The sequence below is a fragment of the Erythrolamprus reginae genome, chromosome 10, assembly GCF_031021105.1.
Source record: "Erythrolamprus reginae isolate rEryReg1 chromosome 10, rEryReg1.hap1, whole genome shotgun sequence".
Lineage (NCBI taxonomy): Eukaryota > Metazoa > Chordata > Lepidosauria > Squamata > Dipsadidae > Erythrolamprus > Erythrolamprus reginae.
Genome location: NC_091959.1, coordinates 46,195,248 through 46,211,861, shown reverse-complemented (window position 1 = coordinate 46,211,861; position 16,614 = coordinate 46,195,248). Strand labels below are relative to the sequence as shown.

Genomic DNA, 16,614 nt, shown 5'->3' with positions numbered 1-16,614 from the left:
TATTTATTGGATTTGTATGCCACCCCTCTCCGGAGACTCGGGGCAGCTAACAACAATAATAAAACAGTATACAAAATAATCCAATACTAAAAACGATTAAAAACCCATTAATATAAAAAACCAAACATACATTCAGACATACCATGCATAAAATTGTAAAGGCCTAGGGGGAAAGAATATCTCAGTTCCCCCATGCCTGACGGCAGAGGTGGGTTTTAAGTAGCTTACGAAAGGGAAGGAGGGTGGGGGCAATTCTAATCTCTGGGGGGAGTTGGTTCCAGAGGGCCGGGGCCGCCACAGAGAAGGCTCTTCCCCTGGGTCCCGCCAAGCGGCATTGTTTAGTTGACGGGACCCGGAGAAGAAGTGGTCGCTGGGATTCGTGCAGCAGAAGGCGGTCCCGGAGATAATCTGGTCCGGTGCCATGAAGGGCTTTATAGGTCATAACCAACACTTTGAATTGTGACTGGAAACTGATCGGCAACCAATGCAGACTGCGGAGTGTTGGTGTAACATGGGCATATTTGGGGAAGCCCATGATTGCTCTTGGAGCTGCATTCTGCACGATCTGAAGTTTCCGAACACTTTTCAAAGGTAGCCCCATGTAGAGAGCATTACAGTAGTCAAGCCTCGAGGTGATGAAGGCATGAGTGACTGTGAGCAGTGACTCCCGGTCCAGATAGGGCCGCAACTGGTGCACCAGGCGAACCTGGGCAAACGCCCCCCTCGCCACAGCTGAAAGATGGTTCTCTAATGTGAGCTGTGGATCGAGGAGGACGCCCAAGTTGCGGACCCTCTCTGAGGGGTCAATGATTCTCCCCCCAGGGTAATGGACGGACAGATGGAATTGTCCTTGGGAGGCAAGACCCACAGCCACTCCGTCTTTATGAACTGCTGGGAATCCTTTCAGACCCCAACAGTCTGTAAATGGGATCAACGTGTAAATAAAGTCAACCTTGACCATGCGGTCTAGCAGGAGATAACATTCCATCTTTCTCTCACGCACATAACTTAGGAGTAAACGCCAGCATTATTTTTTTTCAATAAACCTTCAAAGCAAAAACCAATTAGCCATCGAGTTAGGCATCAAATCAAAGAACAGGGATGGGCACTCCTGTCAATCCAGGATAAAAAAAGAAGAAGTAAATATCATGTCAATTTCAAGTTGAGTTCAAGCATGTCCATGCGTTTTTATTGGCAATGATTGCAGAAAAAAATATTGTCTTCGGAGGTGTGTTTTGGCTGCCCAGTCCTGCCCTGGTATTTTCTGGAGGGTTTCCCATCAACATTCTAACCAGCTCCAATCCCAATTTTAATATCGCATCATCACTAGAGAAAATCCAGTCAATGTTGCAATCTTCCTTTCTTTCCTTCCATCCATCCCCTTCCTTCCTCCCTCCCTTCTATCCATCATTTATCTATCTATCTATCTATCTATCTATCTATCTATCTATCTATCTATCTATCTATCTATCTATCTATCTATCTATCTATCTATCTATTTATTGGATTTGTATGCCGCCCCTCTCCGCAGACTCGGGGCGGCTAACAACAGCAATAAAACAGTATATAACAAAACCCAATACTAAAAACAGTTAAAAACCCATTAATATAAAAAACCCCAATCATACATACAGATATACCATGCATAAAATTGTAAAGGCCTAGGGGGAAAGAGTATCTCAATTCCCCCATGCCTGGCGTCAGAGGTGGGTTTTAAGCAGTTTACGAAAGGCAAGGAGGGTGGGGGCAATTCTAATCTCTGGGGGGAGTTGGTTCCAGAGGGCCGGGGACGCCACAGAGAAGGCTCTTCCTTTGGGTCCCGCCAAGCGACATTGGTTGACGGGACCCGGAGAAGACCCACTCTGTGGGACCTAACTGGTCGCTGGGATTCATCCATCCATCCATCCATCCATCCATCTCCTTCCTTCCTTCCTTCCTTCCTTCCTTCCTTCCTTCCTTCCTTCCTTCTTTCCTTATATTGGGTTGGCAATAAACAAGCTAACAATGAATGTCCATTTGTATTGAAGTACTATAGCTTTTAAAAGGTAGTACAGTGCTCCCTCGATTTCCGCGGGGGATGCGTTCCGACACCGCCCGCAATAGTCGAATTTCCGCGAAGTAGAGATGCGGAAGTAAATACACCATTTTTGGCAATGGACAGTATCACAAGCCTTCCCTTAACACTTTAAACCCCTAAATTACCATTTCTCATTCCCTTAACAACCATTTACTCACCCTTATTACTGGTACTCACCATTGAATAAGACACTTAGTGATCCTGATATTTATAAACATAATTATTTATTATTATTAATAATAATAATAATAATAATAATAATAATAATAATAATTTATTAGATTTGTATGCCGCCCCTCTCCGAAGACTCGGGGCGGCTCACAACAACGATAAAAACAATATTATACTGGCACAAATCTAATATTAAAAAAAACACCCTAAAAACCCTATCATAATTAAAAACCAAACAACACATACATAGAAACATAGAAACATAGAAGTCTGACGGCAGAAAAAGACCTCATGGTCCATCTAGTCTGCCCTTATACTATTTTCTGTATTTTATCTTAGGATGGATATATGTTTATCCCAGGCATGTTTAAATTCAGTTACTGTGGATTTATCTACCACATCTGCTGGAAGTTTGTTCCAAGGATCTACTACTCTTTCAGTAAAATAATATTTTCTCATGTTGCTTTTGATCTTTCCCCCAACTAACTTCAGATTGTGTCCCCTTGTTCTTGTGTTCACTTTCCTATTAAAAACACTTCCCTCCTGGACCTTATTTAACCCTTTAATATATTTAAATGTTTCGATCATGTCCCCCCTTTCCCTTCTGTCCTCCAGACTATACAGATTGAGTTCATTAAGTCTTTCCTGATACGTTTTATGCTTAAGACCTTCCACCATTCTTGTAGCCCGTCTTTGGACCCGTTCAATTTTGTCTATATCTTTTTGTAGGTGAGGTCTCCAGAACTGAACACAGTATCTATGAAAAAGTTATTAGTTTGGCGATGACACAGGATGTCATTGGGTGGGAAAAACCGTGGTATAGGAAAAAAACCCACGAAGTATTTTTTTAATTAATATTTTTTTAAAAACCATGGTATAGGCTATTCGCGAAGTTCGAACCCACAAAAATCGAGGGAAGACTGTACAGTATTGCAAATTGCCATAAGAGGTAGCCAGAAAGCATGATTCTCTCTCTTCTGGCCTCTCTCTTCTTTCTGCGGATTCGCTGTGACTGATGTAGTAAGCTCTGTGAGTTTGATGATAGTTTGATGTATTTGTGAGCTGTAATGCATGACTAAATAATTAATCATATCGTCTGGATATCTGCTGGAATCCCATGTTTTCTTCTGTGCCTGTCTGTGATAACTCAAGGGCTCGGCACACTCCTCAACATTTACCTACACTACTTACCAGAGCTTACAAAACCTTCGCCAGACCCATCCTCGAATACAGCTCATCTGTTTGGAACCCATATCGCATCTCAGACATTAACACCCTTGAAAATGTCCAAAGATACTTCACCAGAAGAGCCCTTCACTCCTCCACTCGAAATAGAATACCGTACGAGACTAGACTTTCAATCCTGGGCCTAGAAAGTTTAGAACTAAGACGCCTTAAACAAGATCTAAGTATTGCCCACAAGGTCATATGCTGCAACGTCCTGCCTGTCAGCGACTACTTCAGCTTCAACCACAACAACACAAGAGCACGCAACAGATTTAAACTTCATATTAACTGCTCCAAACTTGACTGTAAAAAATAGGACTTCAGTAACCGAGTTGTCGAAGCGTGGAACTCATTACCGGACTCCATAGTGTCATCCCCAAACCCCCAACACTTTACCCTTAGATTATCTACGGTTGACCTATCCAGATTCCTAAGAGCTCAGTAAGGGGCGAGTACAAGTGCACTAGAGTGCCTTCCATCCCATGTCCTATTGCTCTCCTATACCTTTCTTCGATTCCTATCTCTCTTCTTCTATTCTTTCATTGATATGTTCTATTACTATATCTTGTTTTCTATTTTTCATAGATATATTTTACTATGAGTATCTCCTCTATAACCTCCAGCATGTATTTTACTATACAATTTATGTATGGTATGCTTGTGTGTATGTCTGTTTAATAATGGGTTTTTAAAATATTTTATATTGTAAGTTATTACATTTGTTATAAACTGTTTTTATTGTGTTGTGAGCCGCCCCGAGTCTACGGAAAGGGGCGGCATACAAATCAAATCAAATCAATCAATCAATCAATCAATCAATCAATAAATAAATAAATAAATAAATAAATAAATGTATATATAGATATAGACCCACTAAAACCCTCATTGTGTATTGGACAAAATAAATAAATAAAATAAAATAAATACCTTAAATGACCTCCCAGATTTTCCCCCCAAAAAACCTTTTCCTTGAGCTACTAATCAGACACACACCACCTTTGCAGTCCTGGTGCACTGCTAATTCATGGCCAGGGTTTTGCATAAAGGAGCCTTTTCCGACAGGGCTGTCTCTGCGTATTGCTGCAAACCTGCCCCCCCCCCGCCCGCCCGCTTGGACAAATCTTTCCGCCTCGATCCAGGCCATTTCAGGACTGCTTCCATAAATCAGATCCCCGAAGGGAGATCGTTTGTCAGGCTTAAATGTGAGCTTGTCAAGAGCCCAAAGCGGAGCCAAGAATTCAGCCTGGAAAACATTATTGGGCAGGAAGTCCCCGAGTCCAGCCAGAAAAGTCACTCTTTTTTTCCCCCTTACAATCCTTCCTTTCCAAGGGAGGCACCAATAGCCTCCCTGGATGAATAGGGCAAGTCCAGTCTTAAGGAGTTGAATGTGTGGGATGGGGGACACACAGTTCTGATAGCAGATTGAAATTTGCACGATAGTCCTTGATTTGCAACCGTTCGTTAAGTGACCAAAGTTAAAACTAGGACCTGGATTGTGGGGGCAATAGGCTGGCTCTGTTAAAAAAGTGCTATTGCTAACATGTTGTAAGCCGCCCTGAGTCTAAGGAGAAGGGCGGCATAAAAATTGAATGAATGAATGAATAAATAAATAAATAAAATAAAACGGCATGGTCAAAGCGACTACCGTTGCCGCAGCCCCACAGTTACACCATCAAAATGTGGACGCCTGGCTACTGGGTTTGTCTTTGTACTTGGACCCTATGACAATCTTTAAGTGTTGTACCTCATGATGCTTGACCAATGTATATTTTCTTTTATGTACACTGAAAGCATATGCACCAAGACAAATTCCTTGTGTGTCCAATCACACTTGGCCAATAAAAGAATTCTGTTCTATTCTATTCTATTCTATTCTATTCTATTCTACTTACCTACCTACCTACCTACCTACCTACCTACATCTATCTATCTATCTATCTATCTATCTATCTATCTATCTATCTATCTATCTATCTATCTATCTATCTATCTGAGCCAACTTTGCCTACCCCTGTGATAGACAGACAGACAGACAGACAGACAGACAGGGGTAGGCAAAGTTGGCTCTTCTATGACATGTGGACTTCAACTCCCAGAATTCCTGAGCTAGCATGATTGTCTCTGGAATTCTGGGAGCTGAAGTCCACAAAGTCATAGAAGAGCCACCTTTGCCTACCCCTGATCTATCATGACTGTAGGACTGTAACTTGCTGCTTGTATCCTTAAGACTTTCATTAATAATGATTGTTTCTTCATTGCTTACTTGTACCCCATGCCAATCATTAAGCATTTTTTACTTCGTGATTCTTGACTAAATGTATATTTTCTTTTCATGAACACTGAGAGACTATGCACCAAAGGCAAATTCCTTGCGCGTCCAATCACACTCGGCCAATCAAGAATAAAGAATCCACAAACTTCACAATCCAGAAGAGCTTCCCCGAGCAGGCCCCGCCCCCTCCCGCTCCCATTGGCCCGGACGGGCCAGACGCGCCCTGCCCACTCTCACCCCCCCTCCCGTCGGCGTCCCCGCCCTGGCCCCGCCCCCGGCGTGTGGCCCCGGCCGCCATGTTGTTTGGCTTGTGAGGGAGGCGGAGGCTGGGCGGGCAAGCGAGGGAGAGCGGCCGCCGCCGCCGCCACCACCACCACGGCCGCCACGGAGGACCCCGCAGGGGCTGCCCAGCCGACGCCGGGACCGGAGGGGGCCGCCGCGCCATGGCCGGGAGCCGACGCCGCTGCTGCTGCCGCCGGGTGAGCTTGACGGGCCTGACAGGCCGGGCCTGACCGGGGGGTGGGCAATTGGTTGGGGCTTGAGGGGGGGGGATGGGAGGCTCTATGGGGGGGCGCTCGGGCCCTCCGGGGGGGTCACGCTTCGGACACGGGAGGCCTAAGTACTGAGGAGAGTGAGAAGGGGGTGTCTTTAATTCCCCGGAGGGGAGGGAGGAGGAGGAAGAGGAGGGTGGTGGTGAGGATGATGAGGGAGGAAGAAGAAGAAGAGGTCTGCCTGGTGGATAGGATAGAAGAGCTTGTATTATAGGAGTCCATAGAGAGAGTAGAAGTCGGTATAGAGAATGGAATACAGTGGAATGTAGAAGTCGGTATAGAGAATGCAAGAGAATATAGCCTAGAAGGCAATATAGAGAATAGAAGACAATGTAGGCTGTAGAAGGCAGTATAGAGAATAGAATAGACTATGGAAGAGAAAATATGGAGAATAGAATGGAATATAGAAGACAATATAGGCTATGGAAGGGAATACTGTATAGGGAATAGACTAGAATATAGAGAATAGAGTATATAGAAGGCAATATAGAGAATAGAAGACAATATAGACTAGAAGGCAATATAGGGAATAGAATAGAATATAATAGACAAAATATGGGGAATGGAATAGAATATAGAAAGCAATATAGAAAATAGAATCGAATATAGAGAATAAAAGGCAATTAGAAGGTAATATAGAGAATATAGACTATGGAAGACAAAATATGGAGAATAGAATAGAAAGCAATATAGGGAATAGAAGAGAATATAGAAAAGACAATATAGACTATAGAAGACAATATAGATAATATAATAGACTATAGAAGGCAATATAGAGACTAGAATAGACCAGAGAAGACAGTATAGAGAATAGAATATAGAACACAGCAAAGAAAAGAGAATATAGATTATAGAAGAGAATACTGTATAGAGTATAATATAGAGCAGTGGTCACCAACCGATGGTCCTTGGAAAAGGTGGCCCGCAGAAAAAATATTTGCATTTTTAAAATATTGCACTAAATCCTATTTTATCTTTTTAAAAGATTCATATTAGAGGTCCATGGGATTCAGAATTATGAATTTAATGGTCCCTGAGATACGAAAGATTGACAACCCCTGATGTCATATAGAGAGAGTAGAGTAGAATGGAATAGAATAGAATTCTTTATTGGCCAAGCATGATTGACACACAAGGAATTTGTCTTGGTGCATATGCTCTCAGGGTACATAAAAGAAAAGACGTTTGTCAAGAATCATAAGGTACAACACCTAATAGTCTGGGTACAAATAAGCAATCCAATCGTATTAGGAATCAGTCAATATAAATTGCAAAGATACAAGCAACAAAGTTACAGGCATACAGTCATTTGTGGGAGGAAATGGGTGATGGGAACGATGAGAAGATTAATAGTAGTGCAGCCTTAGTAAAGTGTTGAAGGAATTATTTGTTTGGCAGAGTGATGGTGTTTGGGAAAAAACTATTTTTGTGTCTAGTTGTCTTGGTGTGCAGTACTCTATAGCGTCTTTTTGAGGGTAGGAGTTGAAACAGGATGCGAGGGGTCAGTAAATATTTTCACAGCCCTCTTTTTGACTTACGCAGTATACAGGTCCTCAATGGAAGGCAGGTTGGCAGTATTTTTTTTTCTGCAGTCCTGATTATCCTCTGTTTATCCTCTTATTTTATAGAGAATAGAAAATAGTAACTTTATTGTCATTTTAAATATGCACTAATCAGCATACATTAAAATGAAAATTCATTGCATACCGCTCTCGAAGGGTCTCCACCCTCCAAAGTACACTACTGCATAACCATGACAGAATGAATAAATACATAAACAAATACAAAATTATGCATATACCCACATATATTATTCTATGACACAGAGAAACAAGACTGTCTAGTTCAGATGTATATTGCAATTGCCAGGTGATGCACGAATTGAAGAGAAATGACTAGGGGGGAAAAAAATAACAATATACTGCGAGCTACAGGTTGAAATTGAGTGATGGTGAGGAAGAAAACAATGGTTGTATCAATAGTAATAGGAGCTCTTGGAGAAATACCCCAAAGGGCTGGCTAGATACAGGGAAATCTTGAATTTAGTAGATTATTGAATATTTTGACTTTGCAAAAACTACTTTATATATTTAGATGTTACCTCCTTGGTTGGCACCAGTGTTCCCTCTAATTTTTTTGGGGGGGGGGCGGAAAAGTATAGTGTCTGAGCGGCAGTCCCTTCGGGACTGGGCGGCACAGAAATAATAAATAAACAAACAAACAAACAAATAAAAAACCCACCCTGTTTTGCCTCAGAGAATTTCAAAATAAAATACTGTACTGTGTGAGCTCATAATAGGGCAACTCTATCAATATCAAAATGCCACTTAAATAGTTGAGCTAGTTTCAAACTAGATTTTGATTTTCTTTCTCTCTTCCTTACTCCCATTCTTTTCCTTTCTCTTTTCCTTCCTCTCTTTTTTCTATCTGTTTCTCTCTCTTCCTCTCTCTCTCCTTCCCTCTCACTCTTTCCCTCTCGGCTTCTGGGCAGGTTTGGAAAACTGAGTTGATGATGATTTTTAAGTGAGCGATTGCTCACTGCTCAGCTTAGAGGGAACTATGGTTGGCACATGAACTGTTTAAGCTTTTACCTGTCCCAGACTGTCAACTGAATTGAAGATTAAATCAATAATAAGAATAATAATACTCAGATGCTACCATAATAGTTCTTGGGTCCTTAGTTAGGACTTGAACTGTTAAGTTTTTGACAGCCCCAGACTGTGAATCGAATTGAAGATCAAATGATAATGATAATAATAATGATGATATGTATTCAGACGGTTTACCTTAACGGCTTTTCGGTCCTTGAGATCTTAAGACTTGAACTGTTCAGTGTTTACCAGTCCCGAATTATGAATGAAATTGAAGATTAGATCTTAATAGTTATAAAAAAAACCCTCACCATCACTTCTGGCCATTAATAATTAGTCACTAGAAGCTGGAGTTGGTCTGCAGAGGTGGGCAGAAAGGCCTGATCCTTCTCCTACGAGGGAGATCCATCCAATGTGGGCAGATGGGTTCCTGGTCCCATCATCCCTGACCAGGGGACAAATTGGGGAGCATGGTGGCTGCTCTGGAGGGGGAAAGGGAGGCTTGGGGTATCTTGGAAAGAGAGTTACCAGCCCTGTGGATGGTCCAGGAAGGAGTGTTATGGGTTGGGGAGTCAGATGGGCTGTTGGGGGGGACTGGAGTTAGAAGTGTTGGGTGTGTGTCTCCTCTCAAGATAGGTAGCTGACCTTTGAAGAGAAACCCTAAGACTTTTAGGGGTGCTCATGGCCATGACTGGAGCACACAGCATTGTTCCTTCCCAGCTGGGGCAAATTCACCTTTGCTTTAAAAAGTCCCAATTTCAGCCAGGAAGCAGGGGTGCCACATCACAGTTGTGTCTCTGCAGAAATTGGTAAGTAAAGGAGAGGTGTAATTTTGCCTCTCCTAGACTGGTTGCTGCCAGATTTGGGATCTGCCCTCTTTCATCTCTAGAGCAGGAAACGGAGCCTCTGCCCTCTTTGCTTTCTGTCTCGACTACTGCAACGCTCTCTACATGGGGCTACCTTTGAAAAGTGTTCGGAAACTTCAGATCGTGCAGAATGCAGCTGCGAGAGCAATCATGGGCTTTCCCAAATATGCCCATGTCACACCAACACTCCACAGTCTGCATTGGTTGCCGATCAGTTTCCGGTCACAATTCAAAGTGTTGGTTATGACCTATAAAGCCCTTCATGGCACCGGACCAGAATATCTTCTGGACCGCCTTCTGCCGCACGAATCCCAGCGACCGGTTAGGTCCCACAGAGTCGGCCTTCTCCGAGTCCCGTCAACTAAACAATGTCGTCTGGCAGGACCCAGGGGAAGAGCCTTCTCTGTGGGGGCCCTGACTCTCTGGAACCAGCTCCCCCGTGAGATTAGGATTGCCCCCACCCTCCCTGCCTTTCGTAAACTCCTTAAGACCCACCTCTGCCATCAGGCACGGGGGAACTAAAACATCTCCCCCTTGCCCATGTTGTTTTTTTTTTTTTTTTTTTTTAAATCTCTTTATTAATTTTTCTTATGTCATTCCCATCACATATTATTTTGAATTACAGATTATACATATTCTCAGTTAACATTCTGACAGTAAGTTTTAACCGGTTTTCTTTCATTATATACATTGTATTTTATATTTTTAAATTCTAAAATCTATTACGTTCATTAATTATACACGGTAACTGTAGGTCGTTTCAATTGTACTGTTGTTTCATATTATGTTGCTTTTATGTTCTCATTTGAACCCATTCGTGCCATTTTTGCCATGTTCTTTTTGATTCTATTAATTTATTTCCCTTAATTGAGTTCGTGAATTCGTCCATCTCTACACATGCATATATCTTATCTATAATTAAATCTTCCGTTGGTATCTGATCACTTTTCCAGAGTTGTGCTATCGCAATTCTCGTGGCGGTGTTAATATGTGTTGTGAGGAGCATTGTTTGTTTTGAATAATGTTTTCTCCAAACTCCTAAAAGCATAGCTTCCGGTGTGAGTTCTATTTCCTCTTTCGTGATCTCTGTGAGCCAAGTATGAGTTATTGTCCAAATTTTTTGTATCATGGGGCAGGACCACCACATATGGAAAAACGTACCTCTTTCCTTTTTACACTTCCAACATGAGTCTGATAACGTTGGGTGGATCTTTGCTAATCTCGCCGGTGGGAGGTACCATCTGTAGAATAATTTGTAATAGTTTTCCTTATATGCTGCCGAAAGGGTTATTTTGGATATTGTGGTCCATGTTCTTTCCCAGTCGGCAATATGGATGGCGTGTTGCAGATTTTTTTCCCACGCTATCATTGGTGTTTTGATCGTATCTTTTATTCTTTCCTGTTCTAAAAGTATTTGGTATATTCTGCTTATTTGTTTGTTTTCATTTCCTATCAGAATCTTATCTAATGGGTTCATAGATTTTTGAATACCGGGTGTTTGATTGTCTTTTTTAAATCTGGATTCTATTTGGGCGTATGTCCACCAATCCATTTTATGATTTAATCTTTCCAGTTCTTGTCTAGATTTGAGTTCCCCGTTTGGGTGTAATATGTCTCTGTACTGGATGGTTTTGGCTATGTCGATCAAATTTGGGTAGATGATGGCTTCCATAGTGGAAAGCCATCTTGGAATTTTGTCGTAGTGTTTATTTTTAATTTCGTACCAGGTTTTTAGTAGTGATTTACGGATCAAGTGCCTGTCAAATATAGTTTGTTTTTGCAATTTATCTTTCCATAAATGCGCATGCCAGCCTGTTTGTAAGTCATGACCTTCTAATACAAGTATTCTCTTATTTTTTAAGTTAATCCACTCTTTTATCCAAATTAGGCTTGCCGCTTTGTAGTATAATTTTAGATCCGGGAGCCCCAGGCCTCCTCTAATTCTATTATCTTGGAGATACACATATTTTATTCTTGGCCTTTTGTTTTGCCAGATGAATTTGGAGATGATTTTATTGATTTCTTTAAAAAAATTTGGTTCCAAGTTAATCGGAGCTGTCTGAAAAAGATATAAAAATTTGGGAAGAATATCCATTTTTATTACAGATATTCTGCCTAACATTGATATTTGTAGGTCTTTCCATTTCTCTAAATTTTTTTTGGTATCTTGCAATAATTTGTCATAATTGTCCTTTTTAAGTGTAATTGTTTTGTTTGTTAATATTAATCCTAAGTACTTCATTTTTTTTGTAGTTTGGAGTTTAGTAGTTTCTTCTAATTTCCTAATTTGTCGTATACTCATGTTTTTTGTCATTAACATTGTTTTCTGTTTATTTATTTTTAGACCTGCAAATTCCCCAAAAATTTCAATTTCTTTGATTAGCTCTGGGCCAGAGCTGGTTGGTTCTTCTAAAAAGAACACCATATCGTCCGCATATGCCTGTAATTTGTATTCTTCTTTTTTAATTTTAATTCCTTGTATATTTTTATTATTTCTTATTTTATTTAGTAGTAGTTCCTGTGTCAGTATAAATAATAAGGGTGACATTGGGCAGCCTTGGCGGACTCCTTTTTCTATCAAAATTGGTTTTGTAGTGTCTCCATTTATTATTGCTCTGGCCTTTTGGGTGGTATATATATTTTTGATAATGTTTTCAAATCTGTTACCTAATTTTAATTCTCTAATTAACTCATTTAAGTATTGCCAATTAACATTATCAAATGCCTTCTGGGCATCCAGGAAGACAAGAGCTATTTGTTTTCCTGGATGGGCTTCACCATATTCTAAGACGTCTAAAACTGTCCTGGTGCAGTTGAAAATTTGTCTGGAGGGTAGAAAGCCATTTTGGTCTGTGTTGATGATTTTATTTAATATTTCTTTTATTCTGTCTGCTAAGATTACCATAAAGATCTTATAATCCGCGTTAAGCAGAGAAATTGGTCTGTAGTTTTTTATTTTCTGTTTGTCTAACCCCTCCTTTGGTATCATCGTTATGTATGATTCTCTCCAGGATTCTGGAATTTTTGCTTGTTCTAATATTTCATTGTATGTCTCCAGTAATATGGGTTCAAATAGATCTTTATTTCCTTTATAGAATTCCCCCGGGAGTCCATCCGGCCCTGGGGTTTTATTGTTTTTTTGTTTTTTTAATGCTAATTGGATTTCTTGTAGAGTAATTTTTTCATTTAAAATTTGTTTATCGAGTTCTTCAATTTGTATGGTATTATTTTCTTGTATGTATTTAGTAATTTTTACCATTTCAATTGGTTCTTCTTTATATAGGTTGTTGTAATAATCTTGTATTATTTCCTTTTTCTGTTGTTCCATGTGTTGTATTGTCCCGTCTTTATCCTCTAATTGATAAATTAATTTTTCGCTTCTCATTTTTTTGATTTTCTGTGCAAGCCATCTACCTGGTTTGTTAGCTGTTTCAAAGTATTTTTGTTTCGTTTGTTTTAAATTTCTAATAAATTCTTGCTGTTCTAATATATTTATTTTGGATTTAGCTTCCCTTAGTGATATTTGTGTCTGTTTGTTTGTTGGGTTTTGTTGAAGAGTTTTTTCCAGGTTGGCTATTTTATTTACATAGTGATTATATTCTGCCTTCTCTTCTTTTTGTTTTTTAGCTGTATATGATATAGTAACTCCCCTAGTATATGCTTTCAGTGTGTCCCATAGTATTTGAGTTGAGGTGGGTTGTTTCTTATTTTCCTCTAGAAATAATTTTATTTCTTTGTTTAGCATTTCTGTATATTTTTCATCTCGAAGTAGGTTTGTATTTAATGACCATCTTCTAAATTCTTTCTTTTCCCCCTGCCAAGTGATTGTTATTGGGTTATGGTCAGCCCACGTATTTGGTTCTATGTCAACAGATTTTATTTTTTTGTGCATATTCTTACTTAGCCATACCATATCTATCCTAGAGAAAGAGTTGTGTGGGGCAGAGTAGAATGTAAATTGTTTTTCATTTGGATGTATTAATCTCCACATATCTACCAGATCTAGTTCATCCGTCATTTTCTCAAATGTGGTTGGTAGTGTGGCTCTTTTTATTTTACTCTTGGTTTCTATTTTGTAGTCCAGTTTTTGGTTCACTATTCCGTTATAGTCTCCTATTATACATATATTTGTTTGGTTAAATTGTAATAATATTTCATGTATTTTTTTATAAAATTGTTTCAATTCATGATTTGGTGCATATATATTTACTAATAATATTTTCTCTCCTTTGATTTCTACTTCTACTATAATATATCTTCCTTTTGGGTCAGTTTTTATCTCTCTTGGGTTTAATTCTTTTTTCACATATGTGGCTACCCCTCTTTTCTTTTCTTTTTCATCTAGAGAAGTGTATAGCTCTCCCAATTTGGTGTATTCTAAATATTTTTTGTGTGCAAGTTTGATATGTACTTCTTGTAGACATATTATCTGTGCTTTCTGTTTCAGGAGTTTGGAGAAAACCTTTTTTCTTTTCTGATTGTTGTTGAGACCATTTATGTTTATTGAAATTAGTTTAGTTCCCAGTGGCATTTAGCTTTGAATGGGTAGAAAGAGAATATATAGACAAGAATAAAAGAATAAAAGAAAGAGGGCTTTTCCTTCTTGGTTGTTTTTAGTTCCTTTTGTTTGTTTGTTTCTATTTGTCTGCTGCTGCTGCTGCTGTTTGGGATCTGGTCTTAGCCCCTTCTTCCCTTTCTCTTTCTCCCCCCGTCTCCCCCGTCCTTCCACCTGTTTGTTTGTCAATTTCAATTTCTTCTTCTTTACTAGATTCTAATCTCTCCCCGCTCTCTAACTCTATCTCAGTGTTAACCAATTGTTCGTATATTTCTTGTGCTTTTTCAAGGGAGTCCACTTTAACTCTTCTGCCATCAATATTTATCATCATCCCTTCGGGATTAATCCATCTAAATGTAATTTCTTTTTTGTTTAGGACAGAGGCTAGTGTCTTATAATCTCTCCTTCTCTCTCTTACCTTTCTAGGGATTTGCTTTAATATATTTAATTCTTTACCCTTATATGTCATTTTCCTTCCTCTAGAAATTGCATATACCCTGTCCCGTCAACTAAACAATGTCGTCTGGCAGGACCCAGGGGAAGAGCCTTCTCTGTGGGGGCCCTGACTCTCTGGAACCAGCTCCCCCGTGAGATTAGGATTGCCCCCACCCTCCCTGCCTTTCGTAAACTCCTTAAGACCCACCTCTGCCATCAGGCACGGGGGAACTAAAACATCTCCCCCTTGCCCATGTTGTTTTGTTGATTGATTGACTGTGTGCCTGTTTTTTTAATATATATTCGGATTGTTTTATGAAATTACTAATTTTAAATTGTAATTAGATTGGTGGGCAGTGGATTTGTTATTATGTACTGTTTTTTAATTATTGTTGTGAACCGCCCCGAGTTTGCGGAGAGGGGCGGCATATAAATCCAATAAATCTAATCTAATCTAATCTAATCTCACGCGCAAGACATGGCAGCTTTCTGTTTTAATTCCCCAAGTTTGAGCTTTCTGGGTTTTTCTTCTTTTTCCCCTAGCTCGCTTGGCCTTAACTCCAGCCAGTAGTTAATACTTCCTTTAGAGCAATGTTTCCCAACCATATTTGGACTTCAACTCCCAGAATTCTCCAGCTGACTAGGGAATTCTGGGAGTTGAAGTCCAGATATCCTCAAGTTGCCAATGTTGGGAAACACTGCTTAAGAGTAACTTCCATTCATCATGCAGATTAGGCTACCTGGGAAAGGGTGTGGGGACAATCTGTCCGCCTTTGCCTCTCACTGTAATCTGGGCTGCGGTGATTATGATTTAAGGGATGGAAACAGGTTTGTAAAAGCACCTCTCCCCAAGTTGCGTGTGGGGGGAATGAATGATGCGGAATTGGAACAGAAGCCACACTTCTTTTAAAGTCTTTAAACGGCCACAAATGACTAAACAGGACTATCAGCCCATCGGTTATTAAATACCGGTGATAACTACAGGTAGGCCTCGGATTACAACAATCATTGAGCTCGGAATTTATGTTGCTGAGTGAGGAATTTGCGCAGCTTTGCTCCATTTTACGACTTTCCTTGCCTCTTTGGTTCAGTGAATGACTGCGGTTCCATTTTTAAAAAATAAATATTTTTATTTTTTATGTAATAGATATATATGTTTTCTTTTTAATAGATATTTTATTGTTAAAAGCAAAGTAAACCATTTGTAATTAAAAATGTGCATATAAATCAAAGAACAACATGACAACAGCAAACAAAGGAAAAAAGGAAAATATAAAAACACACAAAAGTTAACATATTTAAAAATAGGAGAGAAAGCTTCCTTTCTCTCCTGGCTATCTAGTTCTTACTTATATCCTTTTCCCCCCCCCAAAAAATATTTCATGCAGTTATTCATATCGTTTAGCGTGGTAACATTCTCATTTTTGGTGTATTGTAGTTCTGCCACCTTAATATTAAATGGTTGCTATTGAGTAAAATATATTTTAATTAATTAACACATTTACGATCTTCCACCATTGAATACGAAATGTTTTTATCCGTACCAATTTTCCTGTTCCTATGTATTCTCCTTAAAGTCACTTCTATGACTGCGGGTCTTAAAATTAGTGACGCGGATGTTATGTGAATCTGGCTTACCCGTTGAAGGTCGCAAAAGCGATCACAAGACCCTGACACTGCAACCATCATAAATAGGGAGTCAGGTTTTTTGCAAGTATTTGAATTTTGATCGGGGGCTACGGAGACGCTGCGTCTGTCGTAAGTGGGGAAAACGGCCATTGGTCACTTTTTTCAAGGCTGTTATGACTTGTGACTGTTTCTTTCTACAGATGATAATCACGTGACCATCCCCGTGGTCACGTGATCAAC

At 39.8% G+C, this 16,614-nt stretch overlaps 1 protein-coding gene across 6 annotated transcripts in view; it reads left to right on the top strand.

Moving 5' to 3' along the window:
* Positions 1-6,017: 6,017 nt before the first annotated feature.
* The window catches only part of MTMR3 (myotubularin related protein 3), a 100,457-nt gene continuing 89,860 nt past the window's right edge, over positions 6,018-16,614 (top strand). For 3 of the 6 annotated variants that reach the window (XM_070763106.1, XM_070763107.1, XM_070763103.1), the window contains exon 1: positions 6,136-6,226. The gene's annotated coding sequence lies outside the window, so the exon portion shown is untranslated. Of the gene's footprint in view, positions 6,227-16,614 lie in introns of all 6 variants that reach the window. The other 3 variants (XM_070763105.1, XM_070763108.1, XM_070763104.1) reach the window with 3 other exon arrangements.